Source organism: Anomaloglossus baeobatrachus, chromosome 6 (genome assembly GCF_048569485.1).
Source record: "Anomaloglossus baeobatrachus isolate aAnoBae1 chromosome 6, aAnoBae1.hap1, whole genome shotgun sequence".
NCBI classification, from domain to species: domain Eukaryota; kingdom Metazoa; phylum Chordata; class Amphibia; order Anura; family Aromobatidae; genus Anomaloglossus; species Anomaloglossus baeobatrachus.
Window position 1 is genome coordinate 414,561,307 of NC_134358.1, and position 20,644 is coordinate 414,581,950.

The window sequence follows — 20,644 nt, forward strand, 5'->3', positions numbered from 1 at the left end:
CTCTCCCGCTGTGAAGCACACATCGCTGTGTGTGACAGCGAGAGAGCGACGAACTGAAGCGAGCAGGGAGTCGGCGTCTGGCAGCCTGCAGTAAGCTGTAACCACGGTAAACATCGGGTAACCAAGGGAAGCCCTTTCCTTGGTTACCCAATATTTACCTTAGTTACTAGCGTCCGCCGCTCTCACGCTGCCAGTGCCGGCTCCCTGCTCCCTGCATACGTAGCTGGAGTACACATCGGGTAATTAACCCGATGTGTACTCTGGCTAGGGGTGCAGGGAGCAGGGAGCCGGCACTGGCAGCGTGGGAGTGGCGGACGCTAGTAACTAAGGTAAATATCGGGTAACCAAGAGAAGTGCTTTCCTTGGTTACCCGATATTTACCTTACTTACGCTTCCACGCGTCGCTGCTGGCTGGGGGCTGGTCACTGGTCGCTGGTGAGATCTGCCTGTTTGACAGCTCACCAGCGACCATGTAACGACGCAGCAGGAATCCTGATAAGGTCAGATCGCTGGTCGTGATCGCTGCTGCGTCGCTATGTGTGACACCACCTTTAATCAGTAAAAAGATGTTATCTGATTTATAAGGGCTCATAAAATAGAGGGGGATGTTGGGTATATTGTAGCCTGGAGGGATATAGTTTGGCCTAGGCTACTTTACACCCCTGAGTATAGTTTGGCCTAGAACAGTTCATCCCCATGCATATGGGGGTAAAGCTTGGCCTAGGACAGTTTATCCCTTGGGGTATACTCTGTCCTGGAGGGGTATAGTTTGACCTAGGCTACTATACACCCCCCAGAAATAGTTTGGCCTAGGCTATTTAAACCCCCGGGTATAGTTTGGTTTAGGACAGTTTATCTGCCGTGGTATGGGAGTATAGTTTGACCAAGGCTAGATTATCTCCAGGGTATACTCTGGCCTAGGACAGTTTATGTCATGGGGCATGGGAATATAGCTTGACCTAGGACAGTTTATATCCAGGGTATACTCTGGCCTAGGATGGATATACTTTGGCCTGGAGGGTTATAGTTTGGCCTAGGCTATTTTATACCCCCAGGTATAGTTTGGTCTAGGACAGAGTATGGGGTTATAGTTTGGCCTAGGACAGTTTATCCCCCAGGTATACTCTGGCCTAGGACAGCTTATCCCTTGGGGTATACTCTAGCCTGGAGGGGATATAGTTTGGCCTAGGCTACTTTACACCTCGGATATAGTTCTTCGTAAGACAGTTTATCCCCTGGAGTATAGTCTGGCCTGTGGGGGTTTTAAACCCCCGAGTATAGTTTGGCCAAGGACAGTTTAACCCTGGGCATCAGGGGTTATAGTTTGGCCTAGGACAGTTTAATCCCCGGTTATACTCTGGCCTGGAGGGGTATATTTTGGTCCTAGGCTACTTTACCCCCCCCCCCCGCCCCCGTGTATAGTTTGGCCTAGGACAATTTATACCCTGGTGTATACTCTGGCCTGGAGTGATATAGTGTGGACTTGGCTACTTTACACTTCTGGGTATAATTTGGCCTAGGACAGTTTATCCCCTAGGGTAAACTCTGGCCTAGGTCAAACGATACACGGGTTTAATTTGGCCTGTTACATTGGTTTTGAGACAAAAGTCTGCAGTTATTCTGTGCCTGCCAAATCATGATGGCGTGCCGTGAGCACACTGTTAGGATTCCCTGGCATTTTTGTTGCATTTTGGCAGCCATGTGGCCGCTTGTATGTGATTTGCATACTTATGTGCAAACTAGACTGGTTCTGCTTTTTTCAACAGAAATGAACTGAGATAACAGATTAGACTAGTCGGCATATGACGGCAAATATACAAATCGCAAATCATATAAGCAGTCATTTTACCGCTTGCTCACACCGGGAATACCAGAGTAATCATTACATTGTGTGTACCACACTTTCTCATGATTAGGCAGTCTGCAGTCATGTAGAGTGACCCCATGCCTGGACACCCCCTTTAACACTCAATAAACAGGAAATAACTTTTTAAAGTCAGAATAAAAAAACAAACAGATTATTCTTCCTTTATATAAACACCAGATAATATTCTTCCTCTGTATAAACACTAATATAGTAAGGCTCTGTTCACATTGGTGTTCTTTACCTAGACCTAAGGAATTGGGAAGTAACAGCTTTTCTTGATGTAAAAACACCCTGAACCCCGACTGATCACATTATTAGTAAATAAGATCTGTTAGACTTATCACAGCTGTCATTGCTTCGTTACTGTCGGCAGTCATGCCGGATGCCATTAGTGACATCAGAGCCTAAATCAGCTAAATTTGCATAGTAGGAAAAGGATATAAATCTGTATTTAGCGGAAGCCTTGCCATTATCGGATTAAGTATATGATGAATTATATGAATACAGCATATTCCCCATTGTGAAGGTCTATGACTAAAGTGTACGCACTGATTGGGTAGAATATAACAAAAGCAGAACACATTTTCCAATGAGATCTTGGGCCCTTGAGCTTAGGGGGACCCAAAAAACCCTTTAGTCTATATGAGAATACCAATACTGTTAGGAACCAGTGGTAGTGATGGCCCTATTGGAAATTTTGCAGTGGGGCCCATGAGCTTCAAGTTACGATACTGTTTGAGCGGATTATAAGGCCACTGTCATGGATTGTCAAACTAAGTACACCAGCTTCATTCAGCCTGAAAGTTCCTCAGACTCAGACTGTATCAATAACCCAAGGAGGTGTTTGTCTTCTTCTCGATGTGTGAGGATTAAGATTATTAACGTTCATGATATTAAAACCTTCTCAGCTGCTCTTTAGTGGAACCATAGATGACATTCCTCCAGTGACCGGTGCTCCAGCCTCCGACACCGACAGACCCAGACAGCGTATTATTAGGAAAATCATCCCAGCTGCCTTTTACGTAACATCCTTCTATGTGGAATGAAATTCAGCCCGCCGCTCCAATCTTCCCCCCTTACTTCACTCTGAGTAGAACCAAATGTCCAAATGTTAGAGATCAGGGACGCCCATTGCCTTTGTGCTGTCTCATTAATAGAAATAGTATCATACGGTAGATATATGTCTATATCACAATGTGTAAGGCTAGGTGCAGACGACTGTAGTTTTTCACATCCCTTAAAACCAGTCCATGTATGCTAATCACACTCTGACCAGTCTGACAAGTCTGATAAGAGTCTGATCAGGGAGTGGTACAATTTTCTCAGATGTGGAGAAGATAGAAAAAAATGATTTCTCCATCTTCTCCATCGTGTCAGTCCATGAAAATCCGACTGCACTAAGATGTCATCTGGGTGTGGTCAGAGTTTTTTCCATGGAACCATTCACTTCCATGGCCGAGTGTGATCCGATTTACGGATGCAACTAGGGCAAGTGCAATTTTTTGCTCAGACAGTCTTGGTCCAAGAAAAAAAATCGGACTTTTGCACAGCCCCATAGAGTAACATTGGTCCGAGTGTGATCCATTGCTTTGTCGGATCGCACTCGGACCGAAAATATGGTCGTCTGTATCTAGCCTAAGATAGAAATCAACAAATTAAAGGGAACCTGTCGCCAGTTTTTGAGCCTATGAATAAATGGCACCACCTATAACTATTCCTTTGCTGCATTCCATAAACGTGTCCATCACCTCCTGACTCCCCCTCCTGTATTCCCCCAAAATGCCACTGTATGTAACTTACGGTGGTCCGATCTGATTGGCGTCTTCGCGGTATCTGACCCTCCTCTCTGCTGCTAATTGAGTCCTCCTGCTTTGATTGACTTGGATGACACATCCTGTGTCATCCATATAGTGAACCGAGATCTCACGCCTGCGCAGTATCCTCACAGACCCGCGCAGGCACACTCTGCTCTTCCCAACTGCGGACAGAGCATAGAACATCACTGCGCATGCGCTGAGCAATGCCCCTGCACTGTCATTCTGATTTGGGCGCTTACGCGGTGATGTTATGTGCTCTGACATCAACTGGAAGAGAAAAGTGCGCCTGCGCGGGACTGTGAGGATGCTGCACAGGTGCAAGATCTCAGTTCACTATGTGGATGATGCAGGATGCCTCATACACACCAAACAAAGCAGGACAACACAAATTACAGCAGAGAGGAGGGTCAGACGCCGCAGCGAGGACGCCCATCAGACTGGACCACCCTAATACAGAGCAGAAGCATATCAAATGGTATTTTGGGGGAATAGAGGGGGAGTCAGGACACGTTTGTGGAATGCAGTACAGGAACAGTTAAAGGTGGTGGCATTTGTTCATAGGGTCAAAAACTGTTGACAGGTTCCCTTTACTTAATTCATAACATATTTCATCCATTGATTTGACAGAAAAATAGTTTTACAAGCAGAATAAGATCTTTAATGGAGAATTCCGGAATTGAGAATGGAAGAACGCAAAGAATGGAGATCCCTAAAACAACATCCCCAATGTGACTCACTATGAATATATGTCAACAACGAGGAAAACGAAGGCTTCAGCAGAAAATGGCACACACTTCACATCGGAGCTGTCAATGAACCTCACTACATTGTACCTCCTTGTGTACTTAGTCTGAAGTCTTATTCTTTACCCTTAAGGATATGGCTTACAAAAAAGTTTCCTGATGCCTTTCACATATTAAAACAAGACAGGACTGAAGAGCCAAGCCGAGAAAGAACACAAACAATGGTGTAGAGAAAACTGGATTCAGTGTGGAGCAATGGCAGATAATCCGCAGGAATCCGTTGATGATTGGCGGGGATTAGGCCAAATATTTCTAGAACTGCTAAATCTAAAAGACGCGTCCCTGCCAGATCTTCTGACTGCTGGCCACATGCTCCTGTCACAATGCGACTAGTGCATGTCCTGTGCTGCAGCCATAGGGGCTACACAGCGTCAGGGAATTCTCTCGTAGCAATGGACGCCTCGCTTTTTAGCAGAAAGCTTTATAGATCTCAACTCTTCAGAGCTGGAGAAATAGACCAGAAAGCCTAAGAGTGAAGGCTACGAGAGAACAGTCTCCGGGTGTACAGGGTGTCAAGGGAGAAGCCTACAGAAGCATTCTGCATTGGCCAGCATATTTATAATGCTAGGCACAGAAATGTAACCTTTACCCCAGGTGGAGAAAATGCACATAAGTTATCCAATAACCTCGTTAGAAGATCCTTAAAAGGAACTTTTCGCTGTCATGCACTGAGTGTTTAAAAGGAATCTGTCACCAGGTTTCTGCTCCCCCATCTGAGAGCAGCATAATGTAGAGACAGAGACCCTGATTCCAGCGATGTGTCACTTGCTGGGCTAGATCTGCAGTTTTGATAAAATCACTGTTTTCTCTGCTGCAGAGCTAACAGTTCTCTGAATGCAGAGCTCACCATAGCCCCACTCATATTACTGATTGGCAACTTTCCGAGTACAATGTGCATATCTAATGATTCTCTGAATGCTGAGCTCTGTATAACCCTGTCCACATCACTGGTTGACAACTTTCTGAGTACACTGTTTATATCTAACAGTTCTCTGATTGCTGAGCTCTGTATAACCCCGCTCACATCACTGATTGACCAACTTTCTGAGTACATTGTGCATATCTAAAAGTTCTCTGAATGCTTCAGAATGCTGAGCTCTGTATAACCCTGCCCACATCACTGATTGATAAAAAAGGATACTCAGAATGTTATCAAACAGTTCTCTGAATGCTGAGCTCTTTATAACCCACCCACACCTCTGATTGACAACTTTCTGAGTACATTATGTATATCTAACAGTTCTCTGAATGCTTAGCTCTGTATAACCCTGCCTACATCACTGATTGACAACTTTCTGAGTACATTATGTATATCTAACAGTTCTCTGAATGCTGAGCTCTGTATAACCCTGCCCACATCACTGATGTAAGTAAGCAACAATAATATAGAGAAAAAGCTAAGTAGGTGAAGTAGTGTTAATGAAGAACCAAGACCCCTCATTCTATACTGAAGATGGGCACTGACAATACATACTACCCTGGGTATTAAAACAAAAAGTCTTACAAGATGTATAAAGCCGTGATCGTGATATAAAATATATGGTAAAGAGTTATTTTTAACACATACACTTGTATAAAAGGGTTATTATGAGAAAATATCCTTAAAATGTCCTTAGAAATATAGCACAGCTTCCGATGGTCACCTCTACAAGTATCCTGAGCTCAATTCACAGGATCGATAACAAAATACAATGTTATTTAGGTTTTAGTATTAGTGTTATTTGCCTGAAGGCCCCATGAACATTTCACTCCCCAATAAATGCCTCTGGCAGAAAACACAATGTATGGATCAAATGGACGTGACCACTGATGCAAGTAACATCCAAATATTTCAGCCTCTCTGGGATCTAAAGTACCATGAGAAATCATTTAGCGCCAAGTTTCACGAGAATCAATGGGGTTAACTACATTTGCTCTTCTAGCAATTACATTGAAGGCTAAACTTTATTGATTGACCTTTAGGGGATTTGCCTTTAAGGATAATTGTTTGTTCAATATCATTAAATCCAGAGTTACTGGTGGTTATCTTGTCATGAAGGCATCGGAGCATGAGGCTGAGGCTTCGCTAAGTGCTGTGTGTTGTGCATACTGCGCCGTCCTGTTACTGACATTAATAATAGATATGTAAGCAGAGATAAAGTCACTCCACAAGTTCCCTCTTACAAATGTAAACTATAATGCCACATGTATACCAATGCAGCAGATGTCCTATTGCTGGCTAAGCCGTGCTTCACACATAGCGAGATTGCTACCGAAATCGCTGCTACGTCACGTTTTTTGTGAAACAGCAGTGACGTCATTAGCGATCTCGTTGTGTGTGACACTGAGCAGCGATCTGGCCCCTGCTGTGAGATCGCTGCTCGTTACACACAGTGCTGGTTCGTTTTTTTATTGTTGCTCTCCCGCTGATAAGCACACATCGCTGTGTGTGACAGCGAGAGAGCGACGAAATGAAGCGAGCAGCGAGCATGGAGCCGGCATCTGGCAGCTGCGGTAAGTTGTAACCAGGGTAAACATCGGGTAAACAGGGTAAACATCGGGTAACCAAGGTGGTTACCCGATATTTACCTTCGTTACCAGCCTCCGCCGCTCTCACGTTGCCATCGCCGGCTCCTGCTCTCTGCACATGTAGCTGCAGTACACATCGGGTTAATTAACCCGATGTGTACTGTAGCTAGTGTCGCGGGCGGAGGAGGGGACGCCGCGCTCTCCCTCTGCTCGGGTCCGGCGGCCGCTGCGGCTGCTGCGGCCTGCTGCTGCTGCTCGGTGGCTCGAGCGGCGCTCCTCGCCCGTGAGTGAAAGGGGTGTTTTGGGTGTGGGGATTGATTATTGTCCGTGACGCCACCCACGGTTGTGGTGATTTGTTGACACCACCGCTGCTCTGTATGGGGATCCCGGGAGGGATGGTATGGAGCAGCCAGTTGTTGTGTTGCCCCTCCGTGGGTAGGGGTTGGTGATCCCGGGGCCCAGTGATGAAGTGGGAGATGCAGGGCTTGGTGGGCGCAGGGACGCGGGGGCAGCGCTGTGCCTTGCGGCACTGTGGTACTCACTCAGCCTGAGACGATGACACAGTTCTTGGTAAAACACACGGCTGGAAAGACGGTTCCCATGGACGGCTGCACTTGCTTTCCCCAGTAGGTGACGGTGACGGTCCCTCTGTCCTGCACCTAAGTTGATAATGGTTGCGATGGGTTCCCACCGGTAACCCGCTCCCCGGCTTGGATATGGGCCGGAGGAGCCCTACTTTGCCCGCAGGCGCTGGCCCTGAGAAACTGGTGCCCTGGCGGTGGCGGTGTCTCTCTGTTACGGTTGGACTGTTGCCTTCAATCGGGACTTGGTTGTTGGGAGACAGACGTCCCCTTCACTGACGGATTTGGCAAATTATGGCGACTCCTAGCCTTGCCGGGGTCTGAAAGGCCCCTGCCCTGGTGCTGACTGTTCTTCGTATACTGCTCCAGACCACCGGGCCACCACCCGTCCGCGGTCCTTCCAGCAACCTCCGAGCAGTCCCCCTGCAGACTATCACCGCCGTCTGCTGACCTTGCTGTCACTGTCCGGGGCACACACCCGGACCAACTTCAGGCTCTACTACTGTCACTTTTCTGTCACTTCAGCTTTTCTCTTTAGCTCCACTACCACTTCCTTCTACTTTCACTTCCTTACTCTTACTCTGTTCCTCACTCCAGCTCTGCCTGAGCTAACTGCCTGGTTCTCCCGCCTCCAGGGCTGTGTACTCCTTGGTGGGCGGAGCCAACCGCCTGGCCCACCCCCTGGTGTGAACATCAGCCCCTGGAGGAAGGCAACAAGGATTTTGGTAGCCTTGGTGTTCCTAACTGGGGTGTAGGGTGTGGTGGTGTGATGACCTGTGACCCCTGGCTTGCCCAGGGCGTCACACTAGGAGAGCAGGGAGCCAGCGCTAAGCAGTGTGCGCTGCTCTCTGCACATGTAGCTGCAGTACACATCGGGTTAATTAACCCGATGTGTACTGTAGCTAGGAGAGCAGGAAGCCAGCGCTATGCAGTGCGCGCGGCTCCCTGCTCTCTGCACATTTAGCGATGTTATGATCGCTGCTGCTTCTGCGGTGTTTGACAGTTAAGCAGCGATCATAACAGCGACTTACAAGGTCGCTGCTACGTCACAGAAAATGGTGATGTAACAGTGACGTCGTTGTCGCTGTCGCTATGTGTGAACCCAGCCTAATACGTTTTACCCCACAGAATGCCTGTATATAAGAGTATGCACAGTAGTAAATACCTAATGAAAAGTTGGGGTTGGTGTAAACACTGTAATCACTACAAGTGTCATGTGTATAAAGACAGGCTCAGGGTTTGCTTTCTCATTTAACATTTGAGACCATGCCCATTTAAACATTGCTTCTTTCTTTGGGCACTTAAGGGTTAATTCCTTCCCTGGTGCAGCAGCAGACTTGCTCAGCTGTCATCAGTTGAGCACTTCCAGGCTGTATTTAATCCCTCTGTTTCCTGGAGAGGTTGCTGGTTATTCTATTCAGTTAGGAGCTAGCCCAGGAGTAGAGATGACTTGTTGTTACCACTGCTGCTATCTGCTGTGATTGTTGTAAGTTGTTTCTACTACCTACTATCCTTTGTACCCTTTCCCGTACTCAAGTGTGTATGAGTTTTGTTTTACCCCTGTTAGTCATTCCTTGTTGGTGGGTTCTCGGGAGCTACGTACTGGTCTGCTCCCTGAGTAGGGGGAATATAGTCATCAGGACCAGGCCAGGAGACAGGGTCATTTCGGAGGCTCGAACCTGACTACCATTAAGTCTGTTGTCGGGATAAGGGACAGCACAGGGACCCCAGTCATAGGGTCAGCTGAGGGCCCCTGTACCATCCTTATCTCCCCGTTACAACAAGTCATTTTTGAAGATTTGATCTATAGCCACCACAAAAATAATTTGAACCCGCAAGTAAGCTACTCCACTAAGGGTACATTTATACGGTCTCACGAGAGGCACTAAACATTTGCCCTCAGTAAATATTTACTGAAGCCCCTTCTTTAGCAGGGGTCCTTTCATAATACAGGGATGGATCAGCTGTAATTTCTTGTGTAAGACAAAGTATTTCCTAAAATTCCGATTACACCAGAAAATTGACAAAAATAGTTTCTCACAAATCAAAAACGCTTCAACGTTTCCAACTGCCCTTGAAGTTATCTATCGGGACTGTATCCTATCCAACACCTTTCAAGTTCTCTAACGTAGGACAGCAATAATGATATCAAAGTGACTTCAATATAAATGTTGATGGGTCCACACTAAGGGGTATTTTACATGCTGCGACATCGCTAGCAATTGCTAGCGATGTCGAGCGCAATAGTACCCGCCCCCGTCATACGGCCGATATGTGGTGATCGCTGCCGTAGCGAACATTATCGCTACGGCAGCGTCACACGCACATACCTGTTCAGCGACGTCGCTGTGACTACCGAACAATCCCTCCCTCAAGGGGGAGGTGCATTCGGCGTCACCGCTACGTCCTTAAGAAGCCGGCCAATAGAAGCGGAGGGGCGGAGATGAGCGGGACGTAACATCCCACCCACCTCCTTCCTTCCGCATTGCCGGCGGCCGCAGGTAAGGTGAGGTTCCTCGTTCCTGCGGTGTCACACATAGCGATGTGTGCTGCCGCAGGAGTGACAAACAACATTGTACCTGCAGCAGCAACGATAATTGGGAATAGGGGGCATGTCACCGATTAGCAATTTTGAATGTTTTTGCGACGATTCAAAATTGCTCATAGGTGTCACACGCAACGACATCGCTAACGTGGCTGGATGTGCGTCACAAATTCTGTGACCCCCAACGACATCGCTTGAGCGTGTATAGCGGCCTTAACTTGTCACAAACTAAACTAAAATTAATGGTGGTGTGATGTTTAAATAATATTAGTTAAATGCAGAAAATACAGAAATATTGGGCTTGGCAAATGACAGGTGCGGAACAGTAGACAGCAAAAGATGAGTGCTGTGCAAGAGTGGGGTGACTGAGTGAATTACAGCACTGATAGCAGCAGCTCTAATATAAATCAGTGACTCCCATCTTTTGTCAATTTCTTGTAATTAAAAAGAATGTCAGCAGGTTTTTGCTTTGTAATCTGAATGCTGTAAGTGTTAACACAGAGAATTCAGTGTTGTCTTTCTTATCAAGGTCTGTGGGGTTGTTTACTTGCAATGACTATTTTAGAACCAGGACCTTGTCATTGCTGGACTACAGTGCCTCATGCATGGCAGTCCTACACGCCACGTATTCTGATTAGCACCTCGCTGTCAATGTACAATGTCTATAGAGAGCCTGGTATGGGGGCGGGCAGCTCTCTGAACCTAGCTGCATTGCTAAATCTAAAAACTCTATTGTGTCAAAACCGATGCACCAGGTAATCTAAGTGAAACATCATTGGATTCAGGATCTCTTTGCCTACATCATGCTGCTCTCAGATGAGGTAGCAAAAACCTGCTCACAGATTCCCTTTAAACCTATCTATTATCTTCTGTACATACATAGTATTCTGTGTACTTTGTCTCCCTGAGTGAGCAGTAAGGCCCTTTCTCTTCTACAGTTTTCGTCCCTTCTGACTTGTTGTGCTCTAGGTTGGGGTAACCAAATTACGGGGAATCCCTGCTGTGGACATGTGTGATCATACTTTTCTGGCTTATGATATTTGTAACATGAAGAAGGCCATTAACTGAGATTCATCCACATCGAATATTAAAGGGACCCTGTCACCAGATTTGGGGCCTATAAGCTGCAGCCACCACCAGTGAGCTCTTATATACAGCATTCTAACATGCTGTATATAAGAGCCCAGGCCGCGCTGTAGAACATAAACCACACTTTATAATACTCACCTAGGAGGTCGTTCCGCTGCACAACAGTCGGATGGGTGGCGCCGTTCTCCAGGACCGGCGCCTCCTCTTTCGGGCATCTTGGTCTTCCTTCTACTGAAGCCGGTGTGCATGACTCTTCCTACGTCCTACACACTCGCTGGCATTGAGGTCCTGAGCAGGCGCACTTTAATCTACCCTGAGCAGGGCAGATCAAAGTATTGGAGTACGCCTGCACAGGACCTCAATACCGGCCTGTGTGCACGACGTAGGATGCGTCATGCATGCCGGCTTCAGAAGAAGGAAGACCAAGATGCCCGAAAGAGGAGGCGCCGGTCCTGGAGAACGGCGCCACCCATCCAACTGTTGTGCACCGGAACGACCTCCTAGATAAGTATTATAAAGTGATTTTTATGTTCTACACTGCGGCCTGGGCTCTTATATACAGCATGTTAGAATATTGTATATAAGAGCCCACTGGTGGTGGCTGCAGCTTCTCAAAAATCAAGGATTTTTTCAAATTTTGTTCCAAATTTGCTTCATGCACATTGGGTAGAACGGCAGCAAAGGTTTTATTATGTGCAGAGCCAAACAGGGGATATAAAGCATTACACAATTATTATGGAATGCATGGGCCTTCCAGAGAGAGAAATACTTTTTAATTGCTGCTGTATGATCACTCTAACAGATGGGGGTCCTGGACAGGAAGGGGGGATTAAAGAGATACCAGTGCGCCCTACCCACTTGGGTATCCTACTAAGTGCCTATTTCTATGCACAACTCTTAGGTAACTCATGATCATGCTGATTTTGGCCACAACCCAGTGTGAGAAGTGTGTGAAAAGCCTAATAAAAGAGGCAATCGCGGAGAGTGATGTCATTTGTGTTTTGTTCTTGTAGATTTGTTTACAATAACATTACGCAACCGGCCATTGTTGTCATTGTAGGTGTGCGCCTCTATCCACATGTACAAGCCTAGATATTAAACTCCGATAAGGCACGCAAAGCAAAATATACAGTAAAAGGGACCCCAAAACGAGCTGGGACTATCTAGGGAAAAATGATATACATGGATAATATATATATATATATATATATATATATATATATATATGTTATATATAAAGGCAAACGGCAAGAAGGCAAACAATAGTCAATAGTCAAGGTGCTTAGTTCCAGAATCTTGTGAAAACAAACTGTCTGTGAGATTTGTTTTGTTGGCAGCGAATGTCACTCTTGACTTGTTTAACCACTAGGCCAAGTTTGAGGTCAATTTAGGATAGACCATTTGTTTTGCTAATTGGCTTGTACTGTATTACCTCTTATAGATTATATGTACAAAAAAAAAAAAGCAGTCGTCTATCTATAGAAATTATATTCTGCAAATCTTTATAAATTATCATCACTGCACCTAATGGGGCAAACACACATTTGGAGAACAAATGCAGATGTTGTCCTTGGTATTGTCATATTATGAAGGTATTGACTAAAACAAGTCGGACTTATATTTATTAATAGATAGTAGCCAAAACTGTTACATAACTTTACTAATAATTAGGGATGATCGAATATCACAAATATTCAGCAATATTCAGCTTCGCGAATATTCGACGAATAGATCGCCGCTATGCGAATATTCGATGCACAATGTAAGTCTATGGGAAGCTTGAATAGTTGCTATTCGGCAACTATTCGGGTTTCCCATAGACTTAAATTGTGCATCAAATATTCGCAAATAGTCGAATAGCGGCGACCTATTCATCGAATATGGGTGTAGCTGAATATTTGAGGTATTCGATCATCCCTACTAATAATTAAAAGGATTTTTCCTAAACCATATAATTTTCAAAACTTTCAAGTTTAAAAGGTATATTAAATTCCTTATTTCAACCTACTTACTAAAGAGATTTTTTTTTGTTGTTACAAAAACCAATAGTACAAAACAAGAAACTTTATAATATATCTTATAAGAGAAATCTGCATTTTTTCCTCTTGGACTGATAATTCTCAAAAATCTCAATTCAGAGGTAAAATCTGTCTTCATTGATTACAGATTTTCCCATTACTTAAATAGGAGGTCGTAATTGGTGCTCATAAAGTTCTATGGAGAACTTGCAGCAGATTGTATGTGTCTGTTTCCAGCTACGTCTCCACCTCCACAGCATTTTAAAAGCACCAAATGAGATATCTTATCTCAGTAATGGAAAAAGCTGTTTTCAGTGACTACAGATTTTCCCATTACTTAGATAGGAGATGACAGTTGGTGATCATAACGTTCTTAAGAGAACTTGCAGCAGATCATCTGTGTGTGTTTCTACGTACTCCTTCCTCTTTCATAGCATTTTAAAAGAACCAACTGTCATCTCTTACCTCAGTAAAGGAAAAAGTTGTTTTCAGTGACTACAGATTTTCTCCTTACTTAAATGGGAGATGGCAGTTGGTGCTCATAAGGTTCTAAGGAGAACTTGCAGCAGATCATCTGTCTGTTTCTAACTACTCTTTCCTCCTTCATAGCATTTTAAAAGCACCAAATGTTATCTCTTATCTCACTAATGGAAAAATCTGTTTTCAGTGATTACTGATTTTCTCCTTACTTAGATAGGAGGTGGCAGTTGGTGCTCATAAGGTTGTAAGGAGAACTTGCAGCAGATCGTCTGTGTCTGTTTCTACCTACTCCTTCCTCCTCCATAGCATTTTAAAAGCACCAACTGACGTCTCTTATCTCAGTAGTGGAAAAATCTGTTTTCACTGAACACAATTTTTCAGATTTTACCCATGAATTCAAATTAATAGATCAATTCAGGAAGCGAAAGAAGCAGATTTGTCTGATAAGATATATTACAAAGTTGCTTATTTTCATGTGTACTATTGGTTTATTAAATAAAAATTACGCCAGGGCTACTCATTAAATGTTTCTTCTCTTTGTAATGTCTTTTTTATAGTGTGGCACTTGAAATTATCCAAATGTGGAGTCAAAATTGTGGCCATTCGTCTTCTGTGTATATGCTTTTGCAGCTGCTACTTGGCATTGAGCGCTGTTGTGATAAAAGCAATGATTAATATGTGATGGACGTCCTTCAGTGCAGTTTTTCTGGACAGAGTGACAGTTTACACTAATGTGAAGTGTCACTCCTTACCTATATGACATTTCATTTGCCTTATTTCCGTCAATTGTGATCGCATACACGGATTAGTTAGTGTTATTATAGGAATCAGCATGCTAGAGGAGCTTCTTGTCCGTGTTTTATTATGCACAAAGCAGGTAGGTTTTGTTTTGTTCCTTCTTTACACTTTCATTAAAAATTGCAACAAGTAGAAAACTAACAATGCCTGTAATGTAACAAAAGGGGCTCTTCTTAAATTTCCTTTAAAAAGAAAAAAAAAGAATGGAAAATAAAAATATAGATTTTAATGTGTAACCTACTTACCTAATGGATCATCTTCTCTATACGTGCTTGTTGCATAATGTGATGGGTGTGGACGGACTTAATGATAAAAGACGGAGATAAACATTAAAAAGTATGCCACTGAATAACTTGATTGTATCTAAGGAGCATTGCTGTTCGAGCCTCAGCAGCACATCCACCTAGGTATACAGGGCATGTGCTGCAGACAGCAATGTAAAGGGCTTCACAGATACGGCCACACACTACAATACGAAGCCCTGGGTAATATTACATAATGCAAAATGGAGTAAACAAGTCCAGATTAACCTCTTATTCTTAAGTCGCTCTCGGTCACAAGGGGAGTAAAGTCAGCCGAACCCGCCGATAACATAATTGCGCTGGTTAAAAACAAATTGCCTTCTGCAAGTTTCTTACATAAGTACCCTGCAATACGAGATCTGCAAGAAAACGCCCCAGTGGAACATGTGATTCCTGTATTTCTATCTGTTTCTGCCAGATGTATGTCACCAGCTGAGAGTAAGACTGCTCATTAGATTTCTCTAAACTAGTAACAATTGTGTTAATCATTTTAATGTTGTATTCATATATATACATGCGCAAAACTAATGCAGATGCCACGTCACCAGTATCCATGATGATCCATACAACCTGGTGGATGTGATGAAAAATACCAATTTATACCATGTTTAATGACTTTACCAAGTTATAGCTGAAGCCTGTGCTGCTCATGGCAACACGAAGACTAAGCATCACTGCAAGGAGCCTAAAAAAGCAAGCAGAGGAAGTAGTCCTCAACGGAAAATCCTATACTACCTGCCATGGTCAGCAGAGCCATCAGTTGCATCATAAGGGTATGTGGACATGACGTGTTCTTCAGGGGGATTTTGCTGGAATCTGCCTGAAAAAGACTTTAACAAAAGCCAAAAAGACTGAACATATCCACAGCAATGTCAAAACGACTTGCACTGCATATGTATTGTCTTTTGTAACTTTTTATAAATGCTTCAGGATTTCCTAAGTCGTGGAGTGGCTGAAGTGACCAGTCCATTCTTCTGGTGGCTTCTGTTTGGAAGCCGACACTATGTGATATATGGAATGAGGAAAAAAACACCCACAGGTAGGCTGCCACAAAAGACTTCTAAAGAGACATCAGGAAAGATTTCAGGAAATACTCCACCGGGACCCCTGAAGCGTCTTCTGCTTCATAAACAGTTGGGTACATCGCCATCTAAAATTCATCATGTGCACAAACCCTAATATAGGTCTAGATAATTCTAGAAGTGTAGCACTCAGGGAAGAAAAACTTTTGGGAAGATGAGACTCCAGGAGTAGAGATGAGGAGAGCCATGGAAGTTTGGGTTTGGCGGGTGCAGCTGGACTTTGGATAAAGTTCAGTTTGGGACCCGGACTTGACCTGAACCCCAATGGAAGTCACTAACTGGGCAATTCGGGTCTCTGCCCACGTGCAGACAGCCATAGACAGATCATTTCTGGGGGAGGACGGTTAGGGTTTTTTCATCTTTTTTGTTTGGTGCACACTACATCCAATAACGCTAATTTTATAATTTTACCTCCAGTGCCGGACGATCGAACACTGCAAGTGGCTCGCACTGGGCTGAGCACCGAGCGTACCCGAGCATAGCGATGGTCATGCGAGTGGTCAGCATACGTAACACACTTTTCTGTAAAGTTTGTGTTCGGTACTAAAACCGAATTTTACTGTTTTGGTTCACTCAACTCTATCCATGAGACTAACCAAAAACTACATTTTCAGTTTCTGCTCAGATTCCACAGGTATTTTTTCCTAGTAATCCAGACCGATGTGTTTGCAGATTTCCCCACTATTTTGGAACATTTCAGTACAAATCTACCTCTCACATGTGTTTTTGTTGGCAGATAACAGCAGTAAACTGAATAATACCTGAGGCAAAAAGGTTGATTTATATAGGGATTGTGTTTCATGAGAAGAAAGAGGTAATGGTAGGCAGCGTGAAAAGACGTGAACAAACATGCACAGACGGTAACGGGAGGGGTCTCAACATACATATTTTATAGATTCTTCGCTGTTCATATGGAAGCATCCTTCACCTAACAGTCAGTATTCCGAAATCATATCACACTGCATGTGAAAACTAGAATTCCCACATTCTCACGCATTCCAAGGTTAATTAATAAATATATTTTAAGGTCATGGTTTTGAGTTACCAGCACTTTCTTCACTTTATAGGACCATGCATATCTAAATAACAAAGTCATGAAGGTGCAATTCAGGTCATCAGAAGATCATCACATTTCATGCACCATACCAAAATCAGAATCCTATTACTACAAAGCAGATGACATCCAGTGATATTATTTTCCTCTTAGTATGAATTTAGGTCAACCCCTCCAGTCACTGTAACATTCTCCATGTTTGCCCTGTGGTCCCACTGAACATACAGTATGGCACGTAGCATATTATTTCCATTACACTACGGACAGACCCAGATAATTTTTTATTTTTATTAAACTTTACTAAATTTTATATTTAAAGGGTATGGTAAGATTGCATACCGACAGGAGAGTTTGCCATTAATGCATCTTTTCTGAGTTCCTCTGTGCTCATTTATGACCAGAGACCACATCAAAGTTGAGCTAAGCTTTGTGGTAATAAGCTACAATCTCCTCAACAAAAGTAGCTCACTGATGGATTCTCGGTTAAAGGGAATCAGTCACCAGGAGTTTGCAATGTAAGCTGAGGACAGCATGCTGCAAGAGTTAAAACAGAAAAAACATCTGTGCTTCTCTTATCTGTGTGGAGCTATTGTTTACTCATATTAAAGGGTTTATTGCTCTGTGATTAACATAGGTGTGACGTCTTGCCTCGTGCACAGCAGTCCAGCACGCCCTCTGCTGTGATTGACACATCACAGTCAATGCACAATCTCTATTGAGAGCATGTTGTCAGCGGGGACAGCTCCGAGCTCTGCTACACTCATTTCTGAGATAAAGTCAGAATGGGTGCACTTTGTAATCTAAGATAAACATGGTTAGTTTCAGAATATATTTGAATACATGATGCTGCTCTCAGATGAAGTAGCAAAAACCTGCTGACAGGTTCCCTTTAAGTCATACAGAAGCCAGCAATAGTTAGGGAAACAAATACCATATAGGAGCCAAATGGTGTAACATTCTTAATGGATCACAGTGGGAAAAAAAATAATTTAGGAACTAAGATAAATTTTTTTCCCATACTCTTTAAGCAACAATGTACTTTCAAAACTCAATCGAAGATCAATCTATTAGAAATGAATTAATCAATTGGATGTGAATAGAATTTATGTTCACTTTTTCGGAATTTTCTGAATCCGGCAAATTCAACAAATTTACTTTGTATGAGTGGCCTAAGATGGCTGAAGGGCTGCAACCATTTTACACATTGAAGAAGATTGCATTAGCAAGAGAAGGATTACATGGGGTTTCAGGTGCTCTGTCCCATAATGCCTTACACCTACAACATTCAATGTATAGCACAGCCAGTCAGGAGGAAGTATCATAGTCTGTGTAAAAGCAGAAGTAGGGAATGCAGCAGCCATGTTATGGTGAGAGGACTTCACAGCACACAGTTTAGCCATAGAGATAGTGAGAGAAAGCCATAAAACACTAAGGAAACTGTAAGGAGATTTTTTTTAAGGGATAATCTAATTTATTAAGATTTTAAAAGATTTGCTCATCTTTACAATGTATTCAATAGAAAATAAAACAAAAAGAAAAAAATTATCTCTCGTCTAATTTTTATAAAATCTCAAGTTCCCTTTTCCTATTTTCTATAAATGACCATGAAATAACAAAGGTTTATGTCACCATGCATGAGTCAGTATATAATAAGCAGGATTTAAATTAATAGCAGGTGCCGTGCAGTGATGGACAGGAAGAGCATGTCTACGCTCCACCATAAATACTAATGTGTGTCACCTTGTCTCAATGGCTTCTTTTACATATAGAATTTTACATCCGAACAAAAGGTTTATGAAATTGGCGCGATTCGTATAGGTGATTGATATTCTGATTTCTACATTACATGTGGAAATGTGTCTTCCTGTAATATATCCTTTCTTAGGGGTCCCATAAATGTGAAATGAAGCATATCGCAAGGCAACGTTACTCCTATTCATAAATACACGGTAATGATTACAGCAGATCCCGTATACTGACCTGCAGATTCATACGGCAGCTGCTTTTTCCAAGAACACGCATAATCCTTCCTGTGTGCTTGGCTGTAATCAGGTTACTTCACTGCAAGCTGCATTGTCCATCAGGCTATTGTCTGTCTGGAGTATTTCATTGTGAAAAAGCCCAGTGCCTCAATTATACACACTGATAAACAATATCCATAATTCATTATACCCCGTAATTCAACAATTATTCATTACATGGATAGGATACTAAGACATTTTGTGCCACATAAAAAAGGCATATTAGGCGCTCTGACACTATTGCAGTGTTATCTATGAGAGGCAGACATCGGGCATCGAGGAATGGAGTTCAGGCAAGATCAACGGGCTTATCACAATTACTACAGATATGAGTAAAATTCAATTGATTTGTGGAGACTAAATATGTGTGAATCTCAATAGTATAAAGCTTGTTATGCTCAGAAAATAGACATGTAGGGATGGAGAGAGAGAAAGAGATCTCTGCTGACAATAAGAGCATACACTCTAAAGGAGAGATAGAGAAATAGAGAGTGAAGACCCTGCTGACGAAAAGAGCTTACACTCTACAGGAGAGAGAGAGAACTACAGTGTGAGGTCCCTGCTGACCATAAGAGCTTACACTCTACAGGAGAGAGAGAGAGCAAGAACTAGAGAGAGGACCCTGCAGACCTTAAAGGCTTACACTCTGCAGGAGAGCAAGAGAGAGCAAATCTAAAGAGTGAGGACCCTGCTGACGATAAGAGATTATACTCTACAGGAGAGAGCGAGCAAGAACTAGAGAGAGAGGGCCCTGTTGACCATAAGAGCTTACACTCTACAGGAGAGAGAGAGCAAGAACTACAAAGAGGACCCTGCTGACCATAAGGGCTTACAAGCTACAGAAGTGAAAGAGAGCGAGGACCCTGCTGACCATAAGGGCTTACACTTTACTGGAGAGAGAGAAAGAGAGAGCAAGAGCTAGAGAGAGAGAGAGGACCCTGCTGACCAAAAGGGCTTACACTCTACAGGAGAGAAAGAGAGAGAGGACCCTGCTGACCAAAAAAGCTTACAATCTACAGGAGAGAAAGAGAGAGAGGACCCTGCTGACCATAAGGGCTTACACTCTATAGTAACAAGAGAAAAAGAGAGAGCAAGAACTATAGAAAGAGGACTCTGCTGACCATAAGGGCTTACACTACTGGAGAGAGAGAAAGAGAGAGCAAGACCTAGAGAGAGAGAGAGAGAGGACCTTGCTAACCATAAGGACTTACACTCTACAGGAACAAGAGAAAAAGAGAGAGCAAGAACTATAGAAAGAGGACCCTGCTGACCATAAGGGCTTACACTCAACAGAAGAGAAAGAAGTAGAGCAAATCTAGAGAGAGAGAACCCTGCTGACCATAAGGGCTTACACTCTACAGGAAAGAGAGAAAAAGAGAGAGCAAGAACTATAGAAAGAGGACCCTGCTAACCATAAGAGCTTACACTCTACTGGAGAGAGAGAAAGAGAGAGAGAACAAGAACTAGAGAGAGAGGACCCTGCTGACCAAAAGGGCTTACACTCTACAAGAGAGAGAGAGCTAGAGAGAGATGCATCTGCTGGCCATAAGAGCTTACACTATACTGGAGAGAGAAAGGAAAAGACAGAGCATTAACCCTGCTTAGCACAAGAGCTTACACACTACAGAAGAGAGATCTACCCAGGCACTCTGGAAATGGAAAATGACTGCCGTACAAAC

General features: G+C 43.6%; 1 protein-coding gene across 2 annotated transcripts in view; it reads right to left on the reverse strand.

Moving 5' to 3' along the window:
- The window catches only part of EGFR (epidermal growth factor receptor), a 282,394-nt gene that overhangs the window by 202,249 nt on the left and 59,501 nt on the right, over positions 1-20,644 (reverse strand). Inside the window, exon 1 of one of the 2 annotated variants that reach the window (XM_075315155.1) lies at positions 18,925-18,980. The exons of the other annotated variant lie outside the window; for it this stretch is intronic. The gene's annotated coding sequence lies outside the window, so the exon portion shown is untranslated. Of the gene's footprint in view, positions 1-18,924; positions 18,981-20,644 lie in introns of those variants that run through there. 2 annotated transcript variants of the gene reach the window in all.